Source organism: Python bivittatus, unplaced genomic scaffold, assembly GCF_059951505.1.
Source record: "Python bivittatus isolate LINGU-HERP-01145 unplaced genomic scaffold, Pbiv_v1 ctg000480_np1212, whole genome shotgun sequence".
In the NCBI taxonomy this organism is placed as follows: domain Eukaryota; kingdom Metazoa; phylum Chordata; class Lepidosauria; order Squamata; family Pythonidae; genus Python; species Python bivittatus.
The window spans coordinates 15,246,184-15,264,277 of record NW_028277075.1 but is presented as its reverse complement, the minus strand read 5'-3'; the positions used below and the strand labels follow the sequence as shown (position 1 = coordinate 15,264,277).

The window sequence follows — 18,094 nt, the reverse complement described above, 5'->3', positions numbered from 1 at the left end:
TTAAATGGTTCCACTATTGGACAGTTAGTTTTTTATAACATTCAGTTGGAATCTGTCTTCCTATATCTTAAATCCATTATTCCATGTTCTGCAATCTGGAATGAGACAAAATGGGTGTTGACCTTAGTTTATGTGATATTCTTTCAGTAATTTGAAGAGAGCTGTTGTATCCCTAAAACTATCTTGTTTTCACTGCTACTTACAATTTTCTTTCAATCTGTGTTCAAAGGGGTAGGTTTTAGTTCTTGATCATCTTTCTTGCCCTTCTCTGAAGCTGTTCCAGTGTCTGTAAATCCTTTTTAAAATGTGTTGGCTGGAACTGGATGCAGTTCTTGAGGTGGAATCTGACTGAAGTAGAATAGAGTGTAATTATTACTCCCTGTACTTCAGAAACTATACTTCTGTTGTGGGAATCTAAAATTACAGTTGCTTTCTTTGCATCTTTGTCACAGTGCTGGTGCATATTCAGCTTGCAATCAACTACTATTCCAAGATATTTGCAAGTACTATTATTAAGACTAGTATCCCAAAAGCATTTGAATTTTGTTTCCTAAGGGAAGAACTTCACATTTAACTCTGTAAAAATTTATTCATTTACATCTCTTCATTTGATCACCTTGTTCTAAAAATATAATGGGGAGGAAAAATAATATACTTCTTGGATGAAGAGAGATTATATCAAAAAACTGCCATTTTGTATTTAAGCATTGTTGGGTATTTTACCAGTTTATTTTTGACTCACATTGTCCCATTTTACGTGCCAGTCAAGATCCAAAAAAATCAGTGTTCATATTCTTCATCCCTTGTAATCTTCAGATAACCAGCAGTCTATTTCTGTATTCCAAGCTGGTGTTTCTGTCAAGAATGTGCTGCTGAATAACTTGCTGCCTATGGGAGCTATTTCATACATTATGCAAAGACAAATCAGTATTTACCACCATGTGTAAGCTCCACAGAAGTTGCAGCCGATTACAACTCCCTGTGATTTATACAAGTTTTTGCAAACACATTTGTTTAATTGTTCTTTACATTTTTATTGTTACATTTAAAAATGTAGTAAGAGTGGTGCTTGACAAGATGAAACGTCCATCTATTGTAGCATCCTTGGCCAATGAGTTGCCCTGTAAAGCCCAATGAGCAGAGAACGTGACAACTTATTTTTTGAGCAGCAATTTCTAAACCATTTCACATTGTTCCAGTCAAGAAGTTGTCTTTATAAAGTTCATGTAAATGTTTCTATACCTGATGGGAAATGGGGTGGGGTTTATATAATTCATCAGTTAATAGTATAACAGTAACCAGCCTGTATGTGGCTAGGCAAGATGAGAAACCTTGTTTAAGCTAATTGTTAGCAGCAATTATTTGATTTTGCATAACATAATGTAAAATAATTTGCAAAGATCCTTTCATCCAGTGTAATCATACTTTGTACTTGTGAAATGCTAAATAGGACTGTAAGGTGAGTTTTAGTTTACAACCTCTCCTCATTTAGCGACTGCAATCTGTTCCTTAAATCAGAAGCGAAATGGTCGCTAAGCAAGCACTTGACTCAGAAAGAGAAAGAGAGATGCCCTGAAGTTCAGTGATTGCTGCCATCCTCAATTAGATAAAGTTCTCTGATGCAGCTACACCAGTGTTACTCTCACTCTGGTGTGCGTTGTTGGCAGGCGCTCAAAATTTGGTTGTAAATGCAGTCATTGGTGAGAAAATGATTATTTTTTATTACCGTCATATTTGTGAACGGCCACTAAACGAGGTATCCACTAACGAGGAGTACGTGTGTTGCCCTCAGCCTGAAATATTGACCAACATTTTATTATAACCACTGCATCCTGAAATCTGGACTTATTGTTCAGTTTTCCTAAGGTTTATTCATCTAAAATAGCAACTGTCTATTTTTTAAAAGCAATTTTGAAATTCAGCCCAAGTTGACTATGGCTGACAGAATTTAGTATCACAAAAATAGTTTGTGTATGGAATAAATAAGTCACTTTGGTTTATTGGGGAAAGAATAGGAGATAGAGCTGTGTGAACTGTTTGGAGGTAGGGTTTTGCAAACTGCTCGTGAAGCAACTATCCATCTTAATGTGCACTGAAGGCTTGGCAAGGCTACTGTGAGAGCTTCCGCATATCATCTGAGCATGTATATGCATGCACAAGACACTTGCTGCCAAAGACTTGTTTGAATTGCTTTCCTTTTGTGGCAGTCCTGGTGAAAGTTTTGTTTCTTCAGATTTACATGCCATGAGGAGAGGTGTGAAGATATCGTGTTCAGCCTTCAGAAACAGGCAATACTGGGTAATATTAATGTTAGTATTACCAAGTTTGGCACTAGCTAATTTCTTTTAGCCTTAATGGGTAGATTCTGAATACTGGTGTTGATATAGTGTTAATAATTTAGATGCACATCTTGGTTGTTTAGTGTCACATGGAGAAAATCTGATTGAAATCTTGTCTTTGAATGGAAGCAAATATTTTTTAACACAACATACAGTTGTAGTGTAGTAGTTCATATTGCTTTCACCATCTAATTTTTAACAGTTTAAAATGTTTCAGATCTGTCCTATAAACTAATGAGATTGTTTCACCATTAAAATCATCCTTGTTGTTGTTATTATTCCCTATTGTACTAATTTTAGGTGACTTACAGTTTGTATATATATGAAGAGATAAAATAGCAGCATCTCTGTCCTGAGCAGCACATAAGGGTATTCTCGTATTCATCCCTTACAGGACTCTTATCTTATAAATGGAAACTGTTTATTATCTTTGACACATCCTGGAGGATGGGTGAAGAACCAGATGACTAAAGAGGTTAAATGTCTCTATCTTTGGAAAAAGGAGGACTCTGGGAGTGAGAGACCAGTCAGCCTGACATCAATACCTGGGGAGCTGTAGGAGCAGATTATAAAATGATCTGTATGAATACACCTTGAAAACAATGCAGTAAGTACTGGAAGCCAGCATGGATTTGTCGAGAAAAAGTCTTGGCAACTAAGCTTTTACATCATATTTTTTATTTATTTATTTATATTTCAAATTTAGATACTGCCTATCTCACAAAAAAGTGACTCTGGGCGGTTTACAGTAAAACAGGAATAAAAATTAAAATACAATAAAAACAATATAAATTACAATAAAAATAGAATAAAAGCCAAACACATACGCAAATAATATCTTCCAAGATGTTGATGATCAGTAAGATGTTAACATATAGGAGCATCTTCAAGGTGTTAGCCACCCCCAGGGTTGGTTGGCCCTTTTTTCGCCTCATGCCAGTTGGCAGAGCCAGGTCTTGACTGCTTTCTGGAACGATAAAAGAGTTGGGGTCTGCCTCACCTCTGGGGGGAGAGTATTTCATAGGTACGATTAGGCAACTTCCTCAATAGGTTGTGGGAATAGTATGAACTCCAGCAAAGCATTTGACAAAGTACTTCAGAACATTCTGATTAGAATCTAGTTAAAAAAGGGTAGGATAGCATGTTTATTACCTGCCTCAAAAATCATACTTAAAAGTGCTAATCAACAATTCCTCATCAAACTGGAGTGAAGTATCAAGTGGGCTGCCACAGGATTTGCCCTGAAGCCCAGTAGATTTCAACATTTTCATTAATGGCATGGATGGAAAGGTGGAGGAAATGCTTATCATATTTCCAGATGTCACAAAACTGGATGTGATAGCTAATAAACTAGAAGCAAAAAATTCTACTTCATCTTGATGGATAGTAATGGACTGAAAAGAAATGCTCTGATGTTACAGGATGGCAAGTTCTCATTAATTATTAGAAAAAAACAATAACATCAGTTCAACAGGGGAACCAGTTATTTACAGCAGAGAAGTGATGAGCTTCTTTTCAGTGGATTTGTTCAAACAGAGGCTTTAATTTGAAATCCTGCATAGAACATGGGGTTGTACTTGCATAGTTCATATATACATATCCTGCATAAATCCTTCCATGTTCTTTTGAGCTTATTCTTATGCCCTGTTTATTGTGGCATAAGGATGCCTCAATAACTGTTTTTAAGGGGCATATCCTCATGATGCCACCTTTGGCTATCAAGATAGCCAGCTTGCTGCAGAAGCAGTCTGAAGTCATCTTTAATTAATCTAGTGTTAAAGTGGTTTCCCTTCTTTCCCAAAATCTTGCCGTATGAAAAATTATGACACCTTGGTGCTCTGAAATAAGGGGCAGCTTATGCTAGCTGCAAACATACCTAAGTTAGGTGTGGGTCTTCCGGGCTGTGTGGCTGTGTTCTGGAAGTTTTGCTTCCTAACGTTTTGCCAGCATCTGTGACCGGCATCTTCAGAGGGCAGGAGCACAGACAGGAGCTGGGCACAGAGAGAACTGCTCCTGTCTGTGCTCCTGCACTCTGCAGATGCCGGTCACAGATGCTGGCGAAACTTTAGGAAACAAAACTTCCAGAACATGGCCACACAGCCCGGAAGACCCACACCAGCCATTGTATGCCGGCCGTGAAAGCCTTCGACAATACATACCTAAGTTACCTGTGAGCATGCTTCTCCCTATCCAGTTGCTGAGCAGTGCCATCTGTGGCCATTTTGTCTTGGCTATGAGGGAAATGAGGCACCAGGGAAGGAAGGAAGATTCCAGCTGACTAATCAGTGGTGCAGATGAGGAGAACTGAGAGAGAGCTCTAAATTTTTTTTTTTTAGATTTTTCTTATTCCACCTTTTTTATTTTTATAAATAACTCAAAGCAATGAACATACCTAATACTCCTTTCTCCTCCTGTTTTCCCCACAACAACAACCCTGTGAGGTGAGTTAGGGTGAGAGAGAGTGGGCCAAAATCACTCAGCTGGTGATTGCTCTATTTGTGAATGAGCTCCAGTTGTTTTTTGTTTGTTTGTTGAGAGGGTGACCCAGGAGTATCAGTCTACTGAAAACATGAGCTATAGATTTTCAAGGACACCAAAGCTCATTTAAATAGATTTATTGTAGAAAAGCTATGAAGCCATTAAGAAAGAATTTAAATGACTGCTGGGTATTTAAGTACTGATATAAACATTGAGATTCTTGGGCCTGTTTTTACCGTCTGAATGATGCAATGGGATAGATATTCCTTTTTAGGAAGGGAGATTTGGTTTCCATCTGTCTCTTGTTTTGGTGACAAACAGATTTAGTATCATCTGTTTATTGTTGATCATGTGAGAACTAGCTTCATTCTGGTATGAAAACTTGATCGATGGAAACGTAATAATTTATTTTTGTTTGTGAGTGATGAGACAATAAAGATGAATCATAAAGTTCAGAGGCAAAGAAGATAAGATGCTGTCTTTTCTTTAGGCTAAACACACTCGGATCGTTTAACTATTTCTCACAGGGCTTAATTTCTAGGAACTTCACCATCTTTGGTCTAGAAGACTGGGGATGCTGCTGATCCTGTCAGCCAAGGAGTGTCAGCTGATGGGGCCAGAAGGCATGCCTTCTCAGCAGTAGCTCCTGCCCTTTGGAACATTCTTCCTTTGGAGCTCAGGGTAGCACCGACCCTGCTAGCCTTTTGTAAGGCTTTAAAAACCTGGCTATTTGCCTGAGCCTGGGGTCCCGAAATTGTTAGGGGCCCCGTTGCCTGGTTGCACTGTTAATTTTTATGTAATTATTATGATAATTCTCAGCTGCCTATATGTATAATTTGTAATTGTTTTAATGGTTTTAATGATTGAAATTGTTTGGATTGAGATGGGCGGCTATAGAAATTGCATGCATGCATGCATGCATAAATAAATTCTTGTTAGTCCTCCTCTGAACTTGCTCCCGTTTGTCACTGTCCATTTTGAACAACTCCATAACTGAACACAGTACTCCAAAGAGTGACTGTGGCAAAGTACAGTAAAAGGATTCCTGAAGTCTGGACTCTGTGTCCTTGTTAATGCACCTCAGTATAGCTTTTGCCTTTTTAGTGTCTGCATTTCATGTTTATCTAATGGTTGACAAGGACTCCTAAATCCATTTCAAATATACTACTGCCAAGCCAGGTCTCCCTATCCCTGTGCCTTATATTTTTCCTGTCTAGATGCAGAACATTACATTTATCCTTGTTAAATTCTATCGTTTTCATTTCAGCACATATGTAAGCCTACCTAGATCTTTTTGAACACCTAAAATATATGCCACCCCTATCAGTTTTGTATTATCTGCAAATTTTATAAGTATCCCCTCAAACACCTCATTGATAAAAATCTTGAACAGTACAGGACCCAGGAAGAACTTTGTCTCACTCTACTTAGTGCTTTATTTCTATCTGAAGTGGAACCATTAATAATTGCTCTTTAGGTGCAGTCATTCAGTCATCTGTGAATCCATCTAACAAAGGATCTATACTCTCATTGGCTTATCTTTCACTTTGAAATATCAAAGTGCTCTTTTTTGCTATTTTGGATATCTCTCATAAGCTTCAGCTCATTCTGAGCTTTAGCCTTTCTGACACAATCCCTACATTTCTAGAGACTACTTTATATTCTTTGTTGGTTACATTTCCTTGTTCCACTTTCTATAGCTGTCCCTTTTTACCGCAAAATATTAAGAGCTGTGTTTGAATCAATTCTGACCTTTTTAGGAAAAATCTCCCATTTTTCCTTCACGTGGATGTTTCAAGTTGTACCTTCAGAATCTTAATTTCACAGTATTTTCCATAGTTCCTGGAAACTTTTCTTCTTAAGGAGTTGAAACTATCGGATCTGACTGACCTTCCTTCCGGGTTGACAAAGTCCACTCTTTTGGAATCCACTATGCAGGTTTGTGTTGTCTTGGTTTTATCTCCTCTGGATATTGCAAATTCATACATAACATGATCGTCACCTTCAGTACTTCAACCAATTCCTTCCTGTTGGTTAGGTTTAGGTCTAAGCTAGTTGACTCCCTTGTTCATTCTTCAACTTTCTGAGAAGTGAAATTGTCAGGGAGAGAGGACAAGAATTTGTTAGACCTCTGACTCTTGGCAGAGTTAAATTCCCAACAATCCTCCATTATTACTATTGATGCAGAAGGTCTTCTACATCTCATGCTTGCCCTGGTGGTCCATATTAAATTCCCACAATAGCATCACTTTTAGTTCTCCTTCTGTTCTTTCCCAAATACTTTCAGCAGAATTTCAATGGTCTGATTCCTGAATTTCTGTGCAAATGTATTTTTCTTTATGACAGTGCAGTATTCCAACCCCTTTTATTGGGCCTGTTTCTTTTGAATAAATTGTAGCCTGACAATGCTGTGTCAATCATTAGTATCATCTCAATAAGTTTCAGTGATGTCTGTCACATCACATATGTATTCCTAACTTAGTTCTCCCTGTTTATTTCCTAAACCCTATACTTTGTGGTAGAAACATCTGAGTTTTGAATATTATCTACTAGTGTACTATAAAGTCCCCATTCCTTTTATCTATCAGAATTCCATGAAAATTTAAAAGAGTGGTAAAAAGAATTTCAATCAATTGCCTTTTAAAAACATAATCCTAATTCTTCTGGAACTCTTACTCTTAGTTTGCCTTCTGAAGGTTCAGTCTTCCTTAAAATAACATTTGAATTAAATGTTGCTAATGTCTTCCTTATGGTATTGTCCATATTGGTTCTGTGACAAAGGAAAAGGAAACATTTTGTAAAAAGCTGAAAAGAATACAGATAGGGATAAAATAATTATATTATCTGTTTTGTGAAGCTTTATACTTGAAAACTGTCCAAGACTGAAACATACTTAGGTTTTTATTCTGACTTTCCAACAAGTTACAATGAGTAATTTGTTATATGATTTCTATGCATGCTTTTTTTTCCCACTGGTTTATTCATTGAACAGTTTTAGTTTCAAAAGAATTAAAAGATTCACAAAACGCTTTCTCAATTCCAGATTTTTTTTAAAAAAAGGCTTGGATATCTTTTCACTATTTTTTATGCTAGAGTCTAATTTTTTATTTGGGTATTCATATTAATGTTATAGAACAAGAAAAAATGGCACAGATGGTGATATGGGATCCTAAAAATGCATTCTAGCAAATTATACAAGCTTCAGTTTACTTTCATTTTGAAGTTAGCAAAATAAACATGACTTTTGACTTCTCACACGTGCTGAAAATGCATGTTCTTGATGATAGAGATGTTTCTTTCATCAGTCTCTTCGCTCTTGTCATTTTCTATTTTCACTGAAGTTATGTTTTTACAGTAGCATATGTTTAAGCAATCTATACTTGGTAATTAATATTTTTAAAAATATTGTTGCTTACATTATTACTGAACAGCAGAATATTTCAAGTGATCTTGTATTGCACATTGGGCTTTTGGGAACATTCTTTACTTCTAGGAGATGCTGTGCAAAGCCACAACACCAATTGGAAGAAACGTGGGAGACTATTACATATTGCGTAATTAGAAATGAATATTATATAAACTATGTAAACATGTTTCCTAGATGTAGAGCATTATGTCAGAGTTTCAGAGTATTTTTAGTAGCATGTTTAATTTAGGATCAGTATGAGCAGCCAACATAGAAAGAGGTATGCTAGTTCTCTAAAAAAAACCCTATAGTATTTATTTATAGCACTTTTATATTGTCTCATTCTGATTGTTTTACCATCAACAACATACTAATAAAATAGTAATACAATAAGATTAAATTAAATTAATATATAGTACTAAAAATAACATTCTTGGGCAGCATTATTAAAGAAATCGAATATTCCCATTTCAGTAGATTTATCCACCAAATAATGCTTTTGTGAGCGTTCTAATCAGACTTTTGTAAACATCGTAACACTGGGAATCATTGAAATCTGCAATGAGAAAAGGTGATCTGTTGGGACTGGGGAACATCCTTCATCAATCCCCCTACCAATAGTATGTTTTTAAACTTTAGGGCATGAGTGGGGGATGGGGGTCTTAGCTTACTTAACATTTCTTCTGCAAATCTCTTACCATTAAATACCTTCTGAAATTTTTTTTGTTCAAAAGAGAGTGAGAAAAACACTAATACATTTTCCTCTACCAGCTTGTTTTGTTTTGCAGCCTGTGTGCAGAGATATGAAGGACAGCTGCCTAGCATAGACTTTGCTGTTAAAGTCACAAAACATTGGGCAGAGAAGAAATAGTGAGAAACTGATATGGTGTAGAGTAGGCATAGGCAGCCCTGATCTGCTTCTATTTAGCCTAGCCCTAGCTTGCATGGTGAACTGCAAGAATTTGTACATATTATACTCCATAATGTGGAGGCACTAAATTGACTTGCATAAGCGATGAAAACTAGATAATTGTTAGCTGCTGCCAGACACCACTATTCCAACAGTGAGGACTGTGATTGGTAACTTAGAAGATATACATTGTCTGGTTTGGGACTGCTCCTGTTTTTCCTCCTTGCTGTTACTGATCTGCTTGCTTGCCTCCTCCCTCTTGATTGAATCTTCTGCAGAGGATTGATTGCTGTTGTAGAGAAGGAAAAGCAGTTGACCAAAACGTGGGTAGAGTCCAAGGTGGTACCCTAGAACTGGAACTGGCTAAGGCACGCTGTTTGAGCATGTTCTAGCAAACATCTGTCTATAAAGATGTGCTACTATAAATTGAGATCTATTTAAATGAAACTCATCAGGAAGCTATTGGCAAAATTACAGTTCTAATGTCTTTTGGGGAGGGAAGGAGAGCAAGACTGCTAAGATAACTAGGCTAGGTATGACTCAAATGAAATATTAAATATTTGTACATATTTTTGTACAATTCTTGTGTGTATTTACTTATTCTTGTGGAATACCAAGCAATACAGATTCATCAACTAACCTGACCAATGCATTTTGCATGCCCCAATAATACTTGATACAGAGAGTGTATCCTTGAAGTGTTTTACAGTCTGTTCAAATGCCTATGGCAAAGGATGTCACGCTATTGCAAAATTGAACTTTTGGTGAGGATATTTCTTTTCATGCTTAGATAAAATCTGCTTACCAGCACTTTCCTTCCACTGGTTCTAGTGCTACTTCTTGAAGGAACAAAAATTGGCTCTTATCTTCTGTATGACTTTAGTTATTTTAAGACCACCCATGGTGAAAATTACTGGCACCATGTGGGGAACCACCATACAAATTGCTTGGCAGACATGTGAATACTACCTCTGATAAGACTGAATGAGAGTAGATTGTGCATTGCCTTCTAATGGCAGAAATTGTGGTTAGGATGTCCTTGGTATATATTTCTGTAGGATTAAACTTATCCATAGAAAAACCCAGCATCTTGTTCAGTCGTTTCAAAAGTGCTGGACAGGTAGATGCCCAGCAGTGTTTTTGCCAAAATTGTTAATGACTTTGCTGAATGCTGGCTTTGTTTTCCATTTTGTAACATAGATGATTGCATTCTGATAAGAACTGGGTTCAGCATTTAGATACAAGCTGCTATTGTGGCTTCTGAACAGCAGAGGAGTAGTTGTTCAGAGTGTGTAATTGTTGTTAAGAGCCCTAAGAAAAAACAAAAACCCTTTGAAGAATGATATCAAACTAGAATAAAATGCAGTCATTACTGCGAGGGGAAAAAACCTCCAAATCATTCTCTGATTTACTGTTTTCCTCACTTCCCCCCCCCTCCCCAATACTGGGTCATGAAACATAATTGGCTGTTGCTTTCCTCGTAAGCCTCACAGTCTGTTGTGTTGACAGTTTTTAAGTTGCCTGTGGGTACATCATAGAATAAAGCTTCTGATGGGCTGTCTGTGTTTCAAACTAAGCTTCTGTGAATTTAATCATGCCCCCTCCTGAGCTATATGTTGTACAACTGAATTCCGTTATTTAACTGAAACTGAGTAAATTTTTAAGATTTCTTCTTACCATCACGTGACTGGAACTGCAAGGATAAACTCTTGCTACGTACACTTGAGGTGTTTTGTTCATTCCAGAATTTTAGATGATGAAAGAGATGTTCCAGAGGAAGAGAACAGTGTCAGTGGCCAGCTGAAGTGAATCTTTCAAGCACTGTATTAGGAGGAATTACATTTTAAAACTAGATTACTGGATTTAGCAGTCACAAAAGAAAAATGGTTTAAGGAGAAACGCTATGACTGAATAAAGACTAATTCACTATTTTATTATCCTGTGAGCTAGGAATGTAGACCAGAGTAGTCAACTGTTTCCATATTCAACTCCTTTTCTTTTTTTGCTTTTAAATAGAAAATGTGAAATAATTGAGGAGCAAGAATCAGAGTTCAGCTGCATTCTACTGTGGGTTACAAAAATCCAGAACAGAATCAAGAAGCATATGTTTAAATTAGGATGAAGTGATACAAGGTTTATTTCATGAATTATTATTCCCCCATAGAGAGAAAATTGAGAGTGAATGCTTATCAGCAATTTGTTCCTTAGGTTTATTTTTTTCAAAGAGAAGACTATACCTTATCATGGCAATTACAAGGCAGCAGAGCTATGTTTGGTTACGCAATTGGTGTCATTTTTCGCCCAGTTATCTTTCTTTTGTACAACTGTAAATAACAATCTGAGTGACAGCAATTCTGCGTGACTAGATGCAGCTTTCTCTGAATTAGCTTTTTTTTCTTTAGTGTCTTAATCACATTTTCTAATTTGGTTGGATGTGTGATTATTCCCTTACTATGATTATTATTATGCTAGTAGGACTAAGATTGGTTCTAAAACACAACAAAAAAATAAAAATGGTGTGAAAGGAGCAGCTAATTGGCTTGTGTACTCTAATGAATACATGTTAAAAAGTATGAATCTTGAGGTAGTCTTAAGAATACTCTGAACTTCTCAGAACCACAATGGAGAATATTTAGAACTGAACTGAATTTGCTTTCAAACAAAATAGATGTTTAAAATGGTCAAAACAAAGCAATATAAAGATATAAGTAAAAAATCTAGTTCAAATAGATTGTTATTTTTTACTCCTTTACATATATTGAAATTATTTTATATGAAGAAGTTATAATAGCACATTAGATTTGAAAACTCTGTGTTGAATATTATTTCTGACAGTCTTCTTAAGGTCACTAAAATTCCAATAATTCTGTACAGAATTGAAGTTGATTCAAGAAAAAAAATTAATATAGACTGCTTACCTGCCAGTTTCAACATAATTTTATGGCATTGAAATAGTTTGACACATTGAAATATAAAGTGCATTTGTCATATCTATCGGTAGAGTATTTTACGTGATCACATACCAAAAATTCAGTCAAAGTAAAATTTATACTGGCCTTCTGTACATGTTACATCAAATTCTTATTTGAAGCATGACAAGTCACAAACAACTCTTAGTAATAAAAAAACTTCTGCAGCTTATTCTCTGGTAATACAACACACAATAATTCTTCTTTAGAGTATAAGTAATTATGAAATTAAAGGTTGGCCATTGTATTTTGTGGAGACAGTGCAAAATCCCAGGTGTTTTCTGGCTTGGATCTAATGGAATGAATTACTGTTTTTTCACTGGAGTAAGTAGTTCATTATAGAAACATTATAATGTTAATATAACATTTTTAAAGGTAGGATTTTGTTATATATTTCAGCTATGTCACTGTAACCCTGCAAAACTTCTTACAGTTGTTTTTGCCAACTTCACTGTTTCTGTGGCTGTAATGTTATGTGGGAAAGACCTTGGGAGAATGGGCCCAGAGACACTGTCTAGGGAAGGGTCAGATAAATGACAGCATAGCCTGTAGCTGGATAGTGGGCGGGGCAAGAGGTTCAGAAGAAACCCTCCCTAATTTCTTTGGCTGTAAAGGAGACGGGGGGAGAATTGTACTTTCAGACTTGCAAGATACTGTTAATGTCACCTTACAATAAAATAGAATTAGCTCATCTAGTTGTGTTTCCTGTCTGGTCTGCCTAGTAAGGCTGACAATGGCTCCCTGCAATAGTTTGAATTGGTCATACAATATCATGCATTTAATTTAGTCCAGATATATGATTTTCACCTGAAGTAACTGAAACTTCAACCTCTGAGCAATTATGAGCGATTTTAGGATGATGATAGAGGTGTTGTCAAACTTTCCTGTTTCAGTGTATGAAGTTGGCAAATACATTGACACTACATCGTGGATTAACATGATTAGCAGTTAGTATGGTTTAAAAAGAGCAGTTGCTATTAGGTTGCTATTATGAACAGATATTCAGTCTTGTGAATGATCTAATAACCAATGAGAAAATGAATAAGCCCTAATTTGAGAAATGATGGAACTTCTCCTCATCCCCCTGCTAATACCTTCTTCAACAGCTTCCTTGGGATATTGCTGCTCTTGTCAGCTTTATGAAATCAGTGTCACATTGCAGGTTTTGCCCCTTTTGGGTGTTTGTGTATAACACTGTAACACATGTAGAAAAGGTTGGGGAGTATGCTTTCATTAATCTGACACTCCCTGAGTCCCTCTGCTGTGCCACTGACCAACTCACTGAAAACCATGTTGGTGTCCGGAGCACAGTCTGAGGTCTTTTTGCATGAGAAATTTATGGTGTTTCCGTTTAAGATAATTTCAGAACCCTGCTTATGAGGTCAGATGTGATACCCTTGCTGTAGAAGACCCAGCAATAGACTGTATATACAATTCAACAATTTATCAGCATCTTGAATTCCAGACTAGAAATTTCTAAACTCTGTATCCTAGTGCTATAGTTCATTTCCATCATTGTACTGGAAATATAATTAAAATACAATTAAATTTTATAAATGAAGCCCACAAGGTAAGAGATGTGCTAATGAGCTGCCCGCAGAAGCATATTATGTTTCAAATGTGGGAGCAATATCTCTACAACACCGAGAGAGAGAGAGACAGAGAGGGAGACAGAGAGAACAGTCTCATGCTGAATTTAGTTAATGGTTGATATTTATTTAACAGTTAATAAAGTAGATTGGAATGTAAGATAATGAATATATTATTACAGCAATATTACAGATTACTAAAATAGTTCATTGCCTCTTCCATATGTCTACTGTAGTTCCCACATGGATGTACTAAAGTGTCATGAAGAGCTAGGAGGATTAGTTGAGAAGATCCTCTGGGTTCAATCCAAATGAAATAATATTTAGGGAAGAAACTTTAAAACAAATAGAATTTAAATTAATTTCAGTAGGCAAGTTCTGACAAAGTGGTCTATATGGTTGTAATCTTTTTGCTTCAGTTCTTTCAGTATCTAGATAGGACTTGGGAATGATTAGAGGAGTAATCATAAAGAAATACAATTTTTGAATATAGTTCCCACAGCTGCCTGTTCCACTTCAACAGTTTTAATTTGCCACTCCCATTAGGGTGGAGTGTGATTTGAAGAAAAACGTAAGCATTATTTAGCCGTATAGGTAACTGTATGTGAAAAAGCTTGTTGAAGCACCTGGCATTATAGTTCATATTAGCGGATGGCTTGTAGCGTATACTAGATGAAAAAGCACTACGGTGTCAGGTTGTGCTGCAAACATTCTGCAAACTAAACAGGCCCTTTCTCAAAATTGGTAGGCAGTACTCCACTGCGAAGATTTGGAGGTAATGAAACTTCTGATAGGATTGTCCCATCAATGCCATTTTTCATTCAAATGTTTCTGGAACTGTCTGACAGCCTTCTCCAACATAGAACACATGTTTGGATTTGTGGATACTACAATCCCCTAGATTCATAGCCAGCCTGGCCATACTAGCTGTGAATATTGGGAGTTGTAGTCACAACATACATGGAAAAGTTAGAAAGACTTGACAGACTTTTTCCAGGCTTGAAAAAATCAGCAGTGTACTTCTCTCCTAATTAGGTATTGCAATATTAATTCCAATTTCTTATATGTCATTCTGTCTTTTCAGACTTCTCCTTGATTAAACAAATAAATGAGAACATTCTTTAAAATTGAGGATCCTAAATTAGTTATTAATATGTTAAGGCATAGGCATCTCTAGGGGGTCAAGGTAGGTGCAAATAATACATGAGTCATGACATAAGGCAAATGATAACTTGCATCGGATGTCATGATGTGATTATGTAATTGTGTCATTTGCTTGATGATGTCATGACATAAATGTCATTTTGACATCCTTGTAGCTTATTACAGATACATGTGCTTAAAGAAAAAATAATTCATAATTATTGTATGAGTGAATGAGTTTGCTCCCTTGTATCAAAGCACAACACAACCTTTTCCCATAGGAAATAAAGCATTTTCCCTTATAGTTTTTAATCTACTTTTGAGAATTTTTCAAGAGAGGAGAGTTTTGACCAGCACTCTACATTTTATAAAAGAATATCTAACAGTTTTCCTTAAGAAGCCAGCATTGTTATTGTTAAGAAATATATGTTCTTCCCTACAATCATTGCCTTGTGTATCAGGCTGTTAAATTGTCTGCTTTCTGACATTTTGTTTTAAATATGTTTTGCTGACCTTTCAGATATTCTGAGTTTCTTAGAAAAATTCCTCAGTTTTAGCACTAAAATCCAGTTTTCAGTTGCATTTAATTGTCATGAGAGAGAGTTGGTTCCTCCCCCACCCCTGGCAAAGCGGCTCCTTTGATTTTTTAAAAAATATGTCAGTGTCTGGGTTATAAGCATTTTCTTGGCTACTTTTAAAAGGAAATCTTCTTCATAGAAAGGGGAATAAAATAGAAGAATTTGCATAACAGCTCAGTAATTTAGCCTATTTGCTACTTTTTTGTAGGAGTTACAATCATTTGGTGTTTTTATATTCATAATTATATGCATAATTTATGTGCAATCACAGTTATGCAAAAGCACAAGAAAATAAGAATCTGCTGCTTTCATTTGCAGTTGCTTGGAAATAGGCTTGAATGAAACTTTCAAACAAAAGTTGCTGGACCTTTTTGCTGAAAATAAGTCCAGAAGGCTGAGCTTAATATAACATGTGGCAGGTGGCCTGCATTTGCCTGGAGAATTCCTCTAGGGCAAGACAGCTCAGCAAACACATAAATCCTTTTTTCTGTTATCTAGTAGCTCATTTAGTTGCCATGGGGATCTTATTTATGCAGCAGCTCCTCTGCAGTTTGGTTTGTGCCTAAAGTTTAACTGTACAGCTGTTATGGTAAATGATACATGGCAATATTTTTTAAACACTGCCTCTTTGAACACCTTTTCACTGACTTTTGTTTTTCAGATATCAAAATGTCTATCTGATCATAATGAAGTATTGTTTGCTACAAAACTTCACATGTTAATTTAAGCGAAAGGTCTTCTTACAGATGAGATGATTTAGCTTGAAATAAAGCAAAACCCAATTCTCTCTCTCTATGGAAGGCCAAGAAGGGTTCCACACGTGCAAGCTGAGTCCAACCATTTCCTACACCTAATTGTCTGTTGGTCTGTCTGTCCATCTATGTCACTAGGGCTGTTCAGAACAGTGCTTTCAGATTTAGTCTCTGAAAAGTGCTTCAGGGCGTGCAGGAGAGTGAACATCAAACCTCTCTCCAATAGCTTAAAGCAGTCATGCCTTTTAAGCTGTTACTGTGAAATCTCAGGAAATGATGGCATTGCTTTAAGTTGTTACATACAATGAAGTATCTTTTGGATCTGAAGCACTGCTCAACCCTGGTACTCACATCTAAATATTTAAATACTTACAAGTATTTAGATGTTTATTACCCACCTCTACCTCTTAGAAGGTTGCATATTTGGGAAATCCAATTTCACTGGCATGTTAACAAATCTTCCTTGACCCAAGTATTTGGTTGCATGTCCTTGTTTCACATGTTACATGCTTGCTGTGGGAAATAATTACTTACTGCTTGGAACTCTCCTTCGCATGAATAGTAAACACTTATTGTTTAACCTCGCTATTTGGAATCATTATGAAAAAGTTACATGTCAATAGTAAAAGCTTGAAAATTATTGTAATGCAGAATTAATTGAGGAATTAATTAATTACTTTGAATTCAAAGTGTAGAATTTCCATATGGCAGGAATGGAGAGTCTGTTTGCCTACTTCAGATAACTGACACATTCAAAAAGCAAATCTGTCCTTTTTAGGTAAAGGATGCCTTTGAAAAATAAGATTGTGTCAGCTGTTGGTTAGTCCAGGTTTTCAGCAATGAAATTGCAAAGCACATCATTTGTCAGAGACCCATCCCTTCTTTCAGATCCTCTCATTAGACAGATGGAAGATCAGCAAAGGCAACTTCTTGCTGACTTTGATGACTTTGGAAACACAAACTGAGCTGTCTGTCTGTAAGCGAAGAGCAAAGAGCCACAGCTTCTGTACTCTGGCCATGTAAGTCACGTTTTCTAGATTTTGCCAGATTCTGGACATTCCATCCGTTGCTTGTTTAGACAATAATCTGGACTGAATTCCATCTTGCTGAATCAGGCAAAACATATTCTTCCCAGTTCTTTTGTGAGCAATCCAACCTTCCATTGGCATAGCTAAGGGAAAGCCACAATTGGGATAAATAAGCATTGGAAGCAGTAATAATAAAAGAGAGTCATAAATCAGTTTTCTGGAAATGGAATTTCATGGTTAATTTTTAAACTTGCTTTTACCCAAAAGTAAATCTAAAACCTGCCAGTAGAAAATAATGGAGAAAAGTACATTTTTAGCATTGGGCAGCTTATCAAATTGAAGGAAGTAGCAAAAGCAGAATTCAAATTTCTTCTCATCTAGATACAATTTTTTGTGAAAAAAGACATGATCCTATTGATGTACTAAGTTAGTGGTGAGACTCAGTAAACGTTTTCAGGCAAATTCCTTTATATTAGAAACTGGTGAAGATGCAATAAATATTCTAGTGTCTTTATACAGACCAAGATTGCAACCCTATCATACTCAGAATATTGCCATGTATTTATCAAGTATTTATCATACTTGTACACTCCCTATGCACCAGAATAAGAATATTGTAGAGCTGGAAATGTTAAACGAAAAAGCAGTCCAAATCACAGTGTTGGAACTACACTCCTATGAGGAAAAGTTACAAAATGTGTGGCTTTTAAGGTTGGCGGGGGGGGGGGGGAACATGATAGAAGTATGTAAAAGCAAGCATAATGTGTATAAAAATGTCCTATCTGTTAAGCACTGGAATCCCAGTTTATCAGAAGTGTAATTGTGAGAAGAGGTGAGGCTCAGATGAAATTGGTTCAAGTTTTGCACTTACTAGAGAGAAAAATTGGTTAAGTAGAGTGCCC

The 18,094-nt window shown here is 36.3% G+C and overlaps 1 protein-coding gene across 9 annotated transcripts in view; it reads left to right on the top strand.

Annotated features, from left to right (window-relative positions):
• NPAS3 (neuronal PAS domain protein 3) overlaps positions 1-18,094 on the top strand; it is a 758,559-nt gene that overhangs the window by 157,984 nt on the left and 582,481 nt on the right. For 2 of the 9 annotated variants that reach the window (XM_088145386.1, XM_088145383.1), the window contains exon 1: positions 16,837-17,183. The exons of the other annotated variants lie outside the window; for them this stretch is intronic. The gene's annotated coding sequence lies outside the window, so the exon portion shown is untranslated. Of the gene's footprint in view, positions 1-16,836; positions 17,184-18,094 lie in introns of those variants that run through there. 9 annotated transcript variants of the gene reach the window in all.